This window comes from Gymnoscopelus braueri, assembly GCF_963280865.1.
Source record: "Gymnoscopelus braueri genome assembly, chromosome: 19".
Classification (NCBI taxonomy): domain Eukaryota; kingdom Metazoa; phylum Chordata; class Actinopteri; order Myctophiformes; family Myctophidae; genus Gymnoscopelus; species Gymnoscopelus braueri.
Window position 1 is genome coordinate 9,112,381 of NC_137621.1, and position 14,799 is coordinate 9,127,179.

Here is a 14,799-nt window from a genome sequence, read left to right on the forward strand (position 1 = left end):
ACTGGCCCGTGTTCGGGGGGAGGGAAGCCGGGCGGGGAGGGTGATATATTATCAATGCACGTATTCCTACGGGCTGGGGCGGTACCTGTCCGACGAAGGCTCTGCGTCCTCTCGGTGGGGGCTCCTCACTGGCACGTGAGTCAGTAGGATACAACAGCAGTGACAACACAGAACATTTGTGTGGGGAGGAATGATTTGGCATAAGGACTAAATTGGGGAGAAAAAGGCTTAAAAAGCGAGGGGCAAAGAAAGTAAAATTTGGGGTTTATTTAAATGAGTTTCTGTTTTGGGTGTTCTTGTGTGAATTAAATGTGTTATGATTTATTTTGTGTGTGATTGCTCATTATACTGTATGTAGCCCCTAAAAGTGTAAAAAAGAAAGAAAGAACGTTAACACTTGCTATGCCCCCCTAATTGAATGCTGATTAACTGCTGATCATCACTGACCTGAGTGATCACGAATTTGATGAGGAACGGAGGTTGACAGACCAACAGCTGAATGTCACAACCAGCAAGTCATTTCTGAAAAACAAAAACCCCAAAAAGATAGATAAAGACTATGAGCTGATGGACCCAGCCGGTGTATCGCACTGGAGGGTATACGAGCCGGTGTATCACTGAAACTCAAACAGAGTGTGTGGGTTAGCCTCCCTCTATCCTGGGAGGCCATTCCTCTGCCATCACAGAGAAATAGAACTGGCTCACAGAGCAAACAAGATCTCCTCCTCATCTCTCCCTCAAGCCCAGACCAACCTCGTCTGAGAGATGGGTTTCTCTGTTGTTCTGCTTGTTTGTTTGTTTGTTTGTTTGTTTGCTTGTTTGGTCTGGAGCTCATGGATACCCAGCATGGAGGTGGAGAGAGGGGTAAAGGATGGACTTTTTTCAAATCTGCCTGTTACAATTCTTTTTAAGTAATCTCTCTCTCTCTCTCTCACTCTCACTCTCACTCTCTCACACACACACACACACACACACACACACACACACACACACACACACACACACACACACACACACACTGTGTTTGACCTTATTAACACTCATGCTTGATTTTCAGGGACACTTTCTTCAGCAAAGACTATGGACTTTGACTGTAGAAGGTAGAAGCAACATTGTCAAGTGATGTAACCTGGTTGTGTCAATTGAAGTATTTTTTCATAAGAATATGATAATATACAGGAAAACTGTGGAACAATGAAACGTGGAATTAAACATAATCCTCTGTTGCAGTGTAATGAAATGATGATAATCCTCTGTTGCAGTGAAATGAAATGAAATGATGATTTTTAGAAAACTTGTTTTCTCTGCATTATGTCCCGCTCAATGTGACAAAATCTGCCAAAAAATACATCTAGAGATAATGCTAATAAAATCTATTTTGATTTTATATTTTAAAATAAAGTAATATTTTTAGGCACACTTTAATTCTCCATCTAAATTCTACTAGGTTAAGTATTTCGTTCTCACGTGCATTTTCTGTGCCAGTGTGGCACAAGACATGTCAGGGGTTTATAAACCGAAGGTTGTAGGTTCAAAGCTCAAACTCAACAAACAACTAAAACAAAATCTAACTGGTGTGATTAAAAAAGCTGGTTCAAATGCCTCAATAAAAAACTACCATGAAATCAAACCATGAAAAAAACACATTAACAGCTGTCAAATTAATAAACAATGGGGAAACTAAAGGGGGGAAAAAACACCAAATAATAAAATGCTTAAAATAAATATGAAGTCTAAAAAAAAAAAGACACACTAAAGAATTATTCAAGGTTATGTTTGACCATTTGAAAATAGATCTACAAGCTCACAAATCACGACGCATTGTGAGCTTGTAGATCTGCTATTTTCAAAAGATTTTGATACATTTTGAAAACTTCAAATGGGACTTCTGCACTTTAAGTACATTTTGATGCCAATACTTTTGAATTCCTGACTTTTACTTTAGGGTAGTGATACTTTTACTTAAGTAAAAAATGTGAGTATTTTTTCCACCACTGTTTCTTATACTGTCTTGCATGCTCTTCAGCAGTGGTGGAAGAAGTAAACCCCAGCATCCCTATTCTCGGGGCGAACATTCGTCAAAATTAACAGAGTTACAAGCTCACAACGTGTCGACGTGTTGTGAGCTTGTAGATTTAACTATTTTTAGTGAAGAGATTTGGTGTAGACGGGAAAAAGGCAAGCGGTCCAAGTAAACTTGCAACTTTACTAAGAATAGAGGGTCTAAGTGAAAATATCAATACCACAATGTAGAAATATACTGTGCATCTAAATTCTAAAAGGATAAGTATTTCCTTCCCATCTGAATGTTTCATGTCTCTGTGGCTCAAGAGATGTGTCACTGTTTATGAACCAAAGATTTTAAGGTTCAAAACTCCTAAAGAACATTTTCACTGTCCACCCTAATTCTAAAAGGTGGGTTAAGTATTACGTCCTCGAATACATTTTCCACCTCAAGAGATTATTCCAGAGTTTTTAAACGTAAGATTTAGGATTCAAAGCTCCCACAGAACATCTTCATTGTCCATCTAAATCCTGAAAAGGTGGGTTAAGTATTACGTTCTCAATTGCATCTTTCATGCCACCTCGGCTTAAGAGAAAGCTCTGGGGTTTATAAACCGAAGGTCTAGAGTTCGAAACTCCTGGAGCACATTTTCACTGGCCATCTAAATTCTAAAAGGTGGTTTAAGTATTACGTTCTCATTTGGATTGTCCATACCTGTGTGGCTCAAGAGATAAATACAGGGTCTGGAAGCAGAAGGTTTGGGGTTCAAAGCTCCTGAAGAACATTTTCACTGTCCATCTCAATTCTAAAAGGTGGGTTAAGTATGACATTCCCAATTGCAGCTTCCATGCCAGCGTGGCTTAAAAGATAAATACGTGGTTCTTAAACCCAGGGTTGCTGGTTCAAATCTCACTCAAAACAACTCAAACAACTACTAAATACAAAATGAAAGGGTAAAACAACTAAAATGAAACTGGTGATGAAAAAAAAAAACACTAAACAAAAAAAAAAGCCCTAAACAATAAAAAAATAATACATCAATCAAACTACTGTGAAAAAAAAGTTCATAAATCACAAATAAAAAAAAATAAAAACCTTTGCATAATATGTAAATTTCTTAAGCTCCTCCCCCTGGGGGTGGGCCCCCTCCATGCTCCTCCCTCTCCTACCGGATTCTTAAGCTCCTCCCCCTGGAGGTGGGCTCCCTCCATGCTCCTCCCTCTCTTACAGGAGCTAAAAGAGGGCGTGAGGAGGGAGGCGGGCTTCATCCATGCTTCTCGCCTTAAAAAGACCGAAAATTTAGATCTTCCCTGACCAAGATTCAAACCCACAACCCTCCGCTTGTGAAGCCTATGCTTTTCTCTTGCACCACCAGGCCTTTCACAATAATTAGGATTTTGAGGTTATATTTAAAGTCAAAGCGAGAGGTGACAGGTCAAAAGACGAAAATCCACAGCAAACACCTCTACCCCTGACAGAATGACTGAATCTACTAGATACACCCTCTGATGATCAGGGAAAGGGTTCATTATGACACAACTGAGATTTAGGTTGTTTAAAACCATCTGTTAGAAAACGTTTACTCTGACCGAGTCTGAACCCAGATTTACACCTTCATTGAAAGCAAACAGAGATGTTTCGTAATGTCATAAAAATTCATACCCTTTTTGTCATTTATAAATTCCTTAGTTTGAGATGATCAAAACTATAGCAGTTTTGGTGTTAAATCAAGTAGGCTACATTGTTCTCACTTTGGACTGGACATTAAAAATATGTCTGTAAAGTGTTCATCTACAGTTCCTCAAACAGTGCTGTATTATGACCACAGATCCTCTTTGATTAGCTGAATTAAGTTTAAGAAAATACCACTTTGCACTCATGGCATGCAGCATATCAATCAAATCAATGATCAATTATAGGCCGAGCTCCATACGTCGTTTTGAGGTATTCTAGTGACTCAGGGATAACGAATTACGTAAATTGAATCCAACCACTTAAATGTAATGTATTTATTGCAAACAGTGTTGCAGAATCAGAATCAGTTTTATTGTCACATCACAGGTTTACAAGGTAAAAAAGTGGGTGAAATTCTTTTTTGTACATCGTTCCCATCGCAACGTTAGTTTCCATAGAAAGAAGAGGGGGGGGGAGAAGAAGAGGGTGGGGGGCAGGTGGGACTCAGCCGCAAACGGCTGAGTTTGTAACAAAATGAGGAAACTCAAACAAAGAAGGTTTAAATGATTTTATTAAAACTAACTTAACCCCATATGGGTAACCGGTGTCCCTCAGGGCTCAATACTAGTGTATTTTCTGTTTTGTGTTATTGTGGGGAAAGCTTTGGCTGAAAATAGCCGATCGACAAGCTCACAACGTGTCGTAGTGAGCTTGTCGATCGGCTATTTTCTGCTAAAGCTATCCCCACAATACGGATACTGGGGTGGTTAACAGTGCTTAAAGGGCAAGACCACTTGGTAGACGTTTGGGTTGTGTGGTTACCTTGCCATGATGCATCTCCAAAGGTGGGCAAGAAATCTAAAATAATTGCTCCATTGATAATTCAAAATATGCTCATTGAATTACATTGTATGCTGAAACAGCTCTCAAAGTCACTTTTAGCACAAACGAACGCAACAAATAAAGTTGATTCAGACAATATAAAACATCACCAAACCCGTTTGTTTTTTAAATAAGCCTAACATCCTGTTGATTTCGCCATTTTTATTAAAAAGAAAACCCGGACTGGATCCGCAGACCAGGATTCGGATCTTCAAATAGTAAAATCAGCAGGAAGTTGACATTTTTATTAAAAAAACAAACTGTACTTGGTTTGGTGATGTTCTATATTGACTGAATCAGCTTTGTTTGTGTTCGTTTATGTGCTAAAAGCGTGACTTTGAGAGCTGTTTCACCGTACAATGTCAATGAGGAGCATATTTTGAATGATCAATTTCTATTCAATGGAGCAATTATTTTAGATTTCTTGTTCACCTTTGGAGTTGCATCATGTCAAGGTAACTACACAACCCAAACCTCTACCAAAGTGGTCTTGTCCTTTAACAACCAAAATCCAAAAGGCTGGGAGTGCCCCCAGTGAGCTTCATGGTGAGAGAGAGGACAAGAGTGAAGTCCAGCCACCTGTTTTATAGAGGACAATCCAGGTGGGCCAGATCTCCACTGATGACACACTCCGCCCTCCAATCATTCTGAAACACATGGTTAGTAACCATGACAACCACACCAGTTACCCTGACAACAAGAATTAAATATAAAAATAGATAGCTGTGCTGTGAACAATTTAGGCTGACAAGAACAAAGTATTTTTTTAACGACAGGACTGTATGGCATATGGCTTCATTTTTTATGACACAGTACGAGTTTAGTATGACTTTTCTCATATACTATTGTGTCAATGTAGGAACTGAATTAATAACAAGCTAAACTCCTTTTTGCATCAACTCCTCCAAGGAACAGGCCATATGATGTAGTTGGCAGGGCTTTATTGAAGAAAAGGTGACATTAAAAACAAACAATTAGACAAATAATCATACATTGATGATGATAATGAAGTGCACATTAGCATTCACACTGATTTACATTTCAACCTTAAAGTCACATCAGACAATGAGCATGAAGCTGTCACTTTTACAAACTGTAATAAAAGTTATCCTTGCCTGGGCGTACCTCTGTGCTGGAGGCTGACGACAGGGGAACAGGTTCTCCTGAGAGCAATGAGCTGCGATGGAGAGATGAGTGAATGACATGGTCCAAGGAGTCTCAGATTTACTAAAGCAGTTAAACCGTGCAGCTAGCTACAGATAACGACCGCCAACTACAGATAAACACGTGATCACCTTCTGTTATCCCCATTGATATGACCTTATTCCCAATTGATATCATCCATTGATGGCTAATGAATATAGTGAATCAAGCACAGTTAAATAAAACTCCTCATTGCACAATTATCCAGTGGTGTAAAGTAACTAAGTACATGTACTCAAGTACTGTACTTAAGTACAATTTTGAGGCATTTTCACTTTACTGGAGTATTTCCAAATTTCGACTTTTACTTCTACTCCATTACATCTCAGAGGCAAATATTGTACTTTTACTCAACAAAATTAATTTGAAAACTTTAGTAACTAGTTACTTTGGAGATATAAATTATTATATTATATAACATGCTTTAACCACTTTAGCCCTATTTTATACCTAGGCTATTTGAAAATAGCCGATCTACAAGCCTCACAACATGTGAGCTTGTAGATCTGCTATTTTCAAACATTAGTACTTTTACTTTTGGTACTTTAAGCATATTTTGATACTTTTACTCAAGTAACCTTTTGAACACAGGCCTTTTGCTTGTAACAGAGAATTTTTATATTGTGGTATTGCTACTTTCACTTAAGTAAAATATCCGAGTACTTCGTCCACCACTGCAGTTGTCTTATTCGTACAGGTGTGTAGGTGTGTAGGTGTGTGTGACTCACCATGAGAGCCAGACTCCACAGCAGTGGCGAGGAGGGGGAGCTCCTGGTTGATCAGCTCTGCAGGCTTACTAGTCAGGGGATATTTAAAAAATCTTGGAATAAATTCCTTACCAAAAACATTCTTCACCAATGTGTTTGTAAAGGTGTCTAGTAACACATCTCACAAAGACTGAAATGCAGTTTCCATAGGAGAATTTGTGACAGCTCCTGAAAGTTGGGGTACCCACCATAACCTTATGCGGGAAAAAAAATCAAAATTTAATTCTGTTTTAAGTAGCATGTGAGGGGTCAAACTAGGGTGTTTTTATGATTCTGAATCCAAGCATTTGTTTTGCACCAAAACCACTCCTTGGGCTAAAAACGGCCATAGCCATCCTTTTCCAGGTATACTTTTTGTGTAAAAAGCCCATTGAGATTGGGCTGTTCAAACAACAATCAAATGAACTATCAAAACATTTTCAGAACAAAATAATACACATATGTATCTATCTGTACAAGTGAAGTGTACCGCTATGTTTCACGTCAGACAGGTTTCAACAAGACAATCATATAAAGCAACACCGAAGTCCAACTGGGGCTAATTTTGGCTGCAAACTGCAAACTGGGTCCCACAATGGAGCTGCATCACAGAGCTACAGTAGGTCCCATGGGCAGAGCTGCAGCAGAGGGCTCGAACATGGCAGAGCTGGTATATTATAGAATCTGCAATGTCCACCTTTGGCTCAGCTTTCTCTCATCAAACGTGTTGAGGATCACCTGGTTCTTGTCATACTGCTGACCCCCTGTGAAACAAAGACCATCAGTTACAAATCAGGTTTTACCTTACAATTAAACCCCATCTATAAAGAATACATCACATGGATGCACCTGGGACGTATCATCAGTGTTGTAGCCTGGGGTCATAGGGTGTTTCGGTTCTCGCAACATACACCCTCGCCCAGGTGACCCAGCCGGGGTTGATCAAGCCCCAACTTACGTCCCAGGTAGCTACCCACGGTCAGTCCTATAGGGAAAGACAGGGCTAATCAGTCCGCTTCTCCAGAACTACTCTGCCGGAACTCAGGGGAGGCTCTGGCACGTGGAGGGACTAGGCTCTGTGGGTGGCCTCCTGGCCGGGCTCCTCCTTCGTCTCACCAGGTCCAGGACCTGAGCGCTGTACCAGATCCTCTGCACCATCCCGATCCAAACATTTCCTTCTGGCGTGATGGTTCCTTGGGCCGATACCACTAGATTGGGCCGTCTAATGGTATTAGCTCCACTTGCGGTTTTTAAAATGTCAAGGATTTTCAAAAAGTAGCAAAAATATCTGCTCTATAATCATAAAGCGACACACTGCGATTTTGTAGATTGGCTATTTTCACTATTAGTTGTATGACACAGTATAGAGCGTTTAAGTGTGGTTATCCTTTTTGTGGTACTCCTTTTTGTCACTAAGCATTTGGATTTGCATTGCTCAGGGACACTTCGACACATTGCTGAGGCCAACATCATTGTAGATGAATGGAATTTCAGCTCTCTAAAGAATTCCCAAAATGCACCATAAAAAACATACACCATGCATAAACACACTTTAGATACCAGTCATAATAATACCTCAGAATTATATACTGTAGCGCTTTTCTAAGTTCTCAAAGTTGCTTTACATAAGGGAGGATAAAAGAGAGAAAGAAAAAAAAGTGGGGCGTCTCTGATATGGTTGGGGAGGGAGGGGGCAGCAACAGAGAAAGCCCTGTCACCCCAGGTTCGGAGCTTGCACCAGGAGGTCACTGGACCTGAGGGAACGGGACGGATAGGATGATGGATAGAATGATAGATAGGCATTGTTGCAAACTATCCTGCCGATACATGATGTGTTGTTGACGTTAGATCATTATTATCACTGTACAGTAGGTGCTGCCTTGGAATCCTGTTGTACATCACTGACCCTTCAGTGAAATTCAGGTTTGAGACAACCCTGATATCTTTAGTGCTGTACAACTGCTCCTCACCAACACACCAGGAGATGGTGACATTGGGTTAAGACTGAAACTAACAATGAAGAGATTGATGCCAGCACTCACATTGTGTCTCTCAGATACTTCTTTTATTTTACTTGAAAAGTAAAGAGGCAACAAGGCAATCAGGACTCTATGCCTTCATCAGCTAGGCCCATTAGATGATCCTGAGCCATGCACCCGGCTCGCATTCCTTCTAGTAGGACTGAAACCAAGTCACGCTCAAACTTAATAGATGCACTGATTACTGTTACCATATTAACCACTTAAGCCCTACCTACTTCGTTGTATGACGAATAGCTACAAGCTCACAATGTGTTGTATCGTGAAGCGTTGTGAGCTTGTAGATCAGCAATTTTAAGACCTTTTTCTTTTTTACATTTCAAATAGGGATGCCAGGTTGACACAACTAGTAAGTATTTCCCTCTAACATGATGCCTCACACATTATTGGTATTTAATCAACAAAAGCAACTTTAGAAGCATACAGTACAGTACAGCTCGATAAGCCAGTGATACCTTTAATCTCCAGGACCAGCTCAGGTTTGAGGTGGCACCGAACCAGGCCGTCCACGGTGATGCTCCACAGCTGGCTGTCCTTGCCACGCTGCCAGCCATCATCACGTTGCTGGTGGTCTCCAGACAACAGTCCTCTACCAGCTACACACACGGAGGTGGAGAGAGAGAGAGAGACAGACACAGAGACAAACAGGGACATTAGGGCAGTGGTTCCCAAACGAGAAATCTGATGTCTCCCAGGGACCCAAGCTAGTGAAAATAGAAGATCTACAAGCTCACAATGTGAGCTATTATCACTTCTTCCATTTATGGATTTTTTTTACATAGTATGCAATTATTTTGAAAAATGTTACAACTACTTTTTAATGTATGAAACAATATGATTTTTTAAATTTTAAAACATCTTTTGAAAAAATTATGAAAATGGGTCCCGACCCACTGTTTGGGAAATTAGTGACTTTGTTTGTGGTTGATTATTTTTCTTAAATGCAAATATGCTGACAAATGGAATGAGAAGAATAATTAAGAATCAGCAGAGATGTAAATGCGCATGAGGAAATCCAAGGTCATTTTGTAAAGGTCCATTTATTGTTAACATTTGCACAATTGTGTATGCATTTACTGACTTCTTCAACCTTGGATGTTTTTGCGATATTCCCCATTTTTCTCAGTTTTAGTCCATTTTATGATTTTTACACAATTTGAAACTCTAAGGAATTAAAGTGCTGTGAAATGACATTGATGAATTAACATTAAAACAGGTTTTCCTTTATGGACATGAATATTCATCATTTGTTCTTATGAATTAGTAGAGTTCACAGATCCAGGAGAAAGAAAAGACTAGAGGTAGAGGTTACAGAGTGCAAAGTTATAATAGGTTTCACATTACAATCACAAATTCCAACACAGAGCTGCACTTGGAACCTCTATGCTTGGAACCTAACCTTCCAACACCACTATCAGTTCCATGATTTTTGGACACACCACTTTTAATCTAAAAGATTCTACTTGTGTCTGCTTAAAGCTACACTGTAATTTTGTACTAATTCTTGAGCTTCTATGTAACAAATTGAGATACTGACATCTCACATCAATAAAGTAATCTCATCTCAGAAATGTAGCAAAGGTCCAACCCTTCCTGTCACAAACCAGATGCAGAAAAAGTTATCCATGCCTTCATCACCTGCCGCCTAGATTACTGTAATGCACTACTCACAGGACTACCAAAACAAGCCATAGACAGACTACAACTCATACAAAACTCTGCTACCCGATTATTAACCAAAACAAAGAAAAGAAAATACATCACACCAGTCCTGTACACCCTACAATTGTCTCCCGGTCTCCCATAGAATAGATTTCAAGGTCCTAAACATAATTTACAAAGCATTCAATGACCAAGGCCCTTGACATGAAAAGGTTTGAGAACAACTGCTGTAGCTAACCATGACCAGTCATTGATCAATGTACGCACCTTGCAGGATAGCAGCCCACCCTGGTAGAGCCAGACGTGGTCCACTGCCCCGGTCTCCTCCAGGGCCTGTAGTCTCATCAGTTTGATGTCATCCAGGGTTCCTGTCAGGGTCATCACACAGCCTGTCTCCTTGCTCCGCAGGCAGAAGTACATTTGTTTCTGTTGGAGTGGAGATCACATTCATTTTGTATAAACATATATTTAAAATGATTGCGGTCTGGTGATCTGTGAAGGGAGTATTTAATGAAATTATAAAACATTTGTGCTAACAAATATATCAAAATATGAAATATTCTGATGAATACTATTAACAGTTTGGTTTTGAGATATAAAAACAAATTGTCCCCATCCTATCATTAAAAAAAATGCACCAAAATAAAGAAAGGAAAAAAAGAAAAACAGATACATTTTTGGAAATTGTATAGTGAAGAAACATGATCACTCACTAGTGAGAATTGTAGATGACTCCATACCTGAACTAATGGTCGTAGGGATCCAATCCGCTGCCAGCTGCTAAACTTGCACCAATCACCAACCTCACTGGGCTGGAGCAGGATCTGGTGACAATGGTAGCTATGAGCCCTCGTACAATACCCACCTGCAGAGACCACCAATAGTTTGTTCAATAAAACATACATAAAAGATAAGGAAAGGTCACAAGTAACATAACTGCACCTGCAATGGTCATCTATTGCTGCAAGATAAACTGACCTGATTAAAGGGAAATTTCATGCATCCATGTTGAACATTATGTTACCTTATTATATTAAGGATACTGTTTTTCAGTTCTTGTCGTGTCTTCAACACATCAGTGGCTATCCATTGGGTAAATACAGTAACCTCAAACTAATGTAATAGTGACTTTCTGCTATCACACATACATAAAGGTTTGCCTCCCTGGACTTTTATAATTTTATGTTCAGTGATGGAGACAAAGTCCATCACTATTTTGTAGACTTCAAAACTCAAACAACTAAATCAAACTGATACTGTAATACAACAAAACTCAATAAAAAAAACAGTGAGCAAATGTGTGATGGGGGGAAAAAAACCTTGTATTATATACAAAAAACTTTGTATTCAAAACTCAAACAACTAAATCAAACTGATACTGTAATACAACAAAACTCAATAAAAAAAACAGTGAGCAAATGTGTGATGGGGGGAAAAAAACCATTAAATAGAAAGACTGCTTTGGTTAATATGCACATTTCTTAAGCTCTTCCCTCTCTTACCGGAGCTAAAATAGGGCGTGAGGAGGGAGGTGGGCTGCCTCCATGCTCCTCGCCTTAAAAAGACCAAAAGTAAAGCCTTACCAGGACCCAGTTTCAAACCCCCAACCTTTAGGTTGTGATTCTTCTCCCTTACTGCTGCACCACCAGGCTTTTCACATTTGTGGAAAGTTTGAGGTTATATTTAACGTTGAAGGAAGAGCTGGCAGGTCAATAGATGAAAATCCACAGCAAACGCCTCTAGCCCTGATAGAATGACTGAATCTACTAACTAGATTTACAAGAAGATGATCAGGGTTCATTATGACACACACAACTGACATTTAGGTTATTGGTTAAAACCACCTGTTGGAACATTTTTACTCTGCACCCATATTTACTTTCATTGAGCAAACAGATTTATTTTTATTTCTAACCTTTGTATTGTATTTTTTAAGTCACTTATTAGTTTCAGATTACCAAAACAATAGATGCTGTTGTCACTTTGGACATTAAATAGATTGGTAGCTAATGCCACCAGCAACGACGACGCAACGCACATAAGAATGCTCACTTCTGGTCAGACTAAGGAGGAGCCAGGCCCAGAGGCAACACAGTGCCTAGAGCCTAGTGTCGCCATCACCTGCTGCTAACATCTCACCTGCCCACAAGAGACAGTGGAGGCAGTAGCATGCCACTTGGACACAGGCCGGGGTCTGATCCAGGCATGCAAACAGCCCCGAGGTGAAAAAGGTGACAACATGTTTTCTTTCGGGTCAGGTGTCACACAATTGCCCTATTTGGGTTCAAAAAGGTGACTGTAGCTGAAAAGTGACACTTTTGCATGTCTGCTGATCAGCCTCGGTCGGGTCGTCTGGAGGAGGGTGTCTGTTGCAAGACTCGAAACACCCAGTGACTCCAGGAAACAACACTGATGATGTGTCCAAGTTTGTGCATCAGTAGATGTTTTATTAACAGTAATTTTTCATTTTCCAGAAAATTTCAAATAATATAAACATCAGTTAAAATAGCAGATCAACAAGCTCTGAACTTTTAGGTCTATTTAAATTATTTGAAGCAGGTCGAAGTGGTTAATTCATTATGTACCTTTTCCCTTCCTTGAAATGTTGTGGAGTCAAAACTTAAGTACAACATTTGTCTTTGAAATGTAATGGAGTAAAATTCACTTAAATACACTACTCAAATAAATGTACTTACTGTTACTGTCCACCACTGTATGCAGTGGTGTCAGAGTGCAGCAGGGCTGGGCCATATGGACAATGAAATGTCACAATATTTTTGACCAAATAGCCTACCTCAATATCAATAATGATAACATCTAGGGGTGCACGACATATCGGTCATCATATGTTTATTTATCCTGTTTTACATTTAGCCCTACAAGCCCTTGAAGCGCCACGTAGGGCTTGCAGATCTGCAAATTACACTGAATGTTTGCCCCAGAATAGGGACGACGGGGAGGGTACATGTGTTTAAGCACTCTTACCGACGACGATCTAATGCTGAAATGTTCTTTATGCATTCACACACATGAACACATTTTTAATTACACAGGATAATTAACTTCTTTAATAACAATGTGCATAAGAATCTATTTTAAAACAAAACTTCACAATATTTGTGGGGAAAAAAGAAAACAATCTGCAATATCGGCATCCTTAGTCACCAAACTGATATGGTACAAAATACCAGCCAGATACATGTAGAAACAACGATGGAGCGATGTGTGAGCCATGTTGGCAGGGTGAAGCCGTGCCTCCTAAATGCATGTATGCCCCATGTATGTCTGCCCATTGAAACAAGCAGTCTCTCCAATAATTAGAACCATCACAACCCGCTGTATTCTCAACCCATTCTCAAGCATGGCATGGTTTGTTATAAATGTCAGACATGCCGGTGTGACACAGGATATCTGGTTAACCCCAACATTTAGCCGACCATGTTCCCAAGAGCTCTACACTAATCATCTTCGCCGAACATTGCCAATCTACAAACTCACGTGTCGCGACTTACTGTGAGCTTGTGGGATTGGCTATTTTTGCCGAATGTTAGGGTTGTTTAGGGGATGCTAGGGTTCAAGAAGCCTCGGTACCCTGGCGTTTGTTTTAGGGTTCAAGTGGTTCACTTAAACATGTGGATTTTCATACCAAAACAAACTTTCTTACATTCATTGATTATTTCTCCCCTTCAAATTATACCAATTGGTATTGTATTTTATATAGTTGGAACGCCTGATTAGTCACCTTTACGACGTACACTAGTGATGTGCGGGTCAGGTTTTCTCATGACCCGCCCCGCCCCAACCCGCGACGGAACCCAACCCGCCTCAACCCGCGACCCCATATAAATCTATGGCTCAACCCGCCCCGCGACCCGCGGTGGGAATATGAATATATATTATATAGCGCTCTTTTAAGTACCCAAAGTCCCTTTAAATGTCTACAGTAGCACAACATTGTCATGGGCTGAATAAACAAGCATGTTGTTCAAAATAGGTTTTTTTTTTTTTTTTTTGCGTGTGAGAGCGGCTGACCCGCTCACCCGTAGCCCGCATAATTTCCTCTGAAATCCTGACTCGACCCACCCGCGCCGCGGGTTGACCCGCGGGTTACGGGTCGACCCGCTCATCACTAACGTACACCATGTAAGGATCATGCATTGGTAGAATGAGCAAAGGCATGCAAACAGCCCGAGGTGAAAAAGGTGTCACACAATTGGCCTATTTGGATTCAAAACGGCTATTGTAGCTGAAAAGCTACAAGTTTGCATGTCTGTTAAACCAACTGTGTGGGTAGGACCCCCCCCCCCCCCAAAAAAAATATCCCCCAGTTGCCCTATTGCACAGGCCTTATCCTGAAGGGACAAACGTGGCATGTTGAAGCTTGGAGCACATACAAACTCAACAAAGTTGCAGGACACATGCTGCAGGTGACTGGCACACACCTTCCAGCACTTGAAGCTCAGAAAACAGAACAATATTGCAAGGGATTTTGGCACATTTTTTGGGGGGCCTTACCCACACCTTTATCAGTGTTGCTCATTACACGAATGCACAATCCTTACAAGTTGTACCTCGTTGTAAAGGTGAC

General features: G+C 40.3%; 1 long non-coding RNA gene across 1 annotated transcript; it reads right to left on the reverse strand.

The window, feature by feature from the left end:
* Positions 1–9,091: 9,091 nt before the first annotated feature.
* Positions 9,092–11,089, reverse strand: LOC308075130. Its single transcript, XR_013932163.1, has 3 exons — positions 10,952–11,089; positions 10,479–10,637; positions 9,092–9,145 (listed from the first exon to the last, which is right to left on the reverse strand). It is a non-coding gene; the product is annotated as an uncharacterized lncRNA (long non-coding RNA).
* Positions 11,090–14,799: the final 3,710 nt, after the last annotated feature.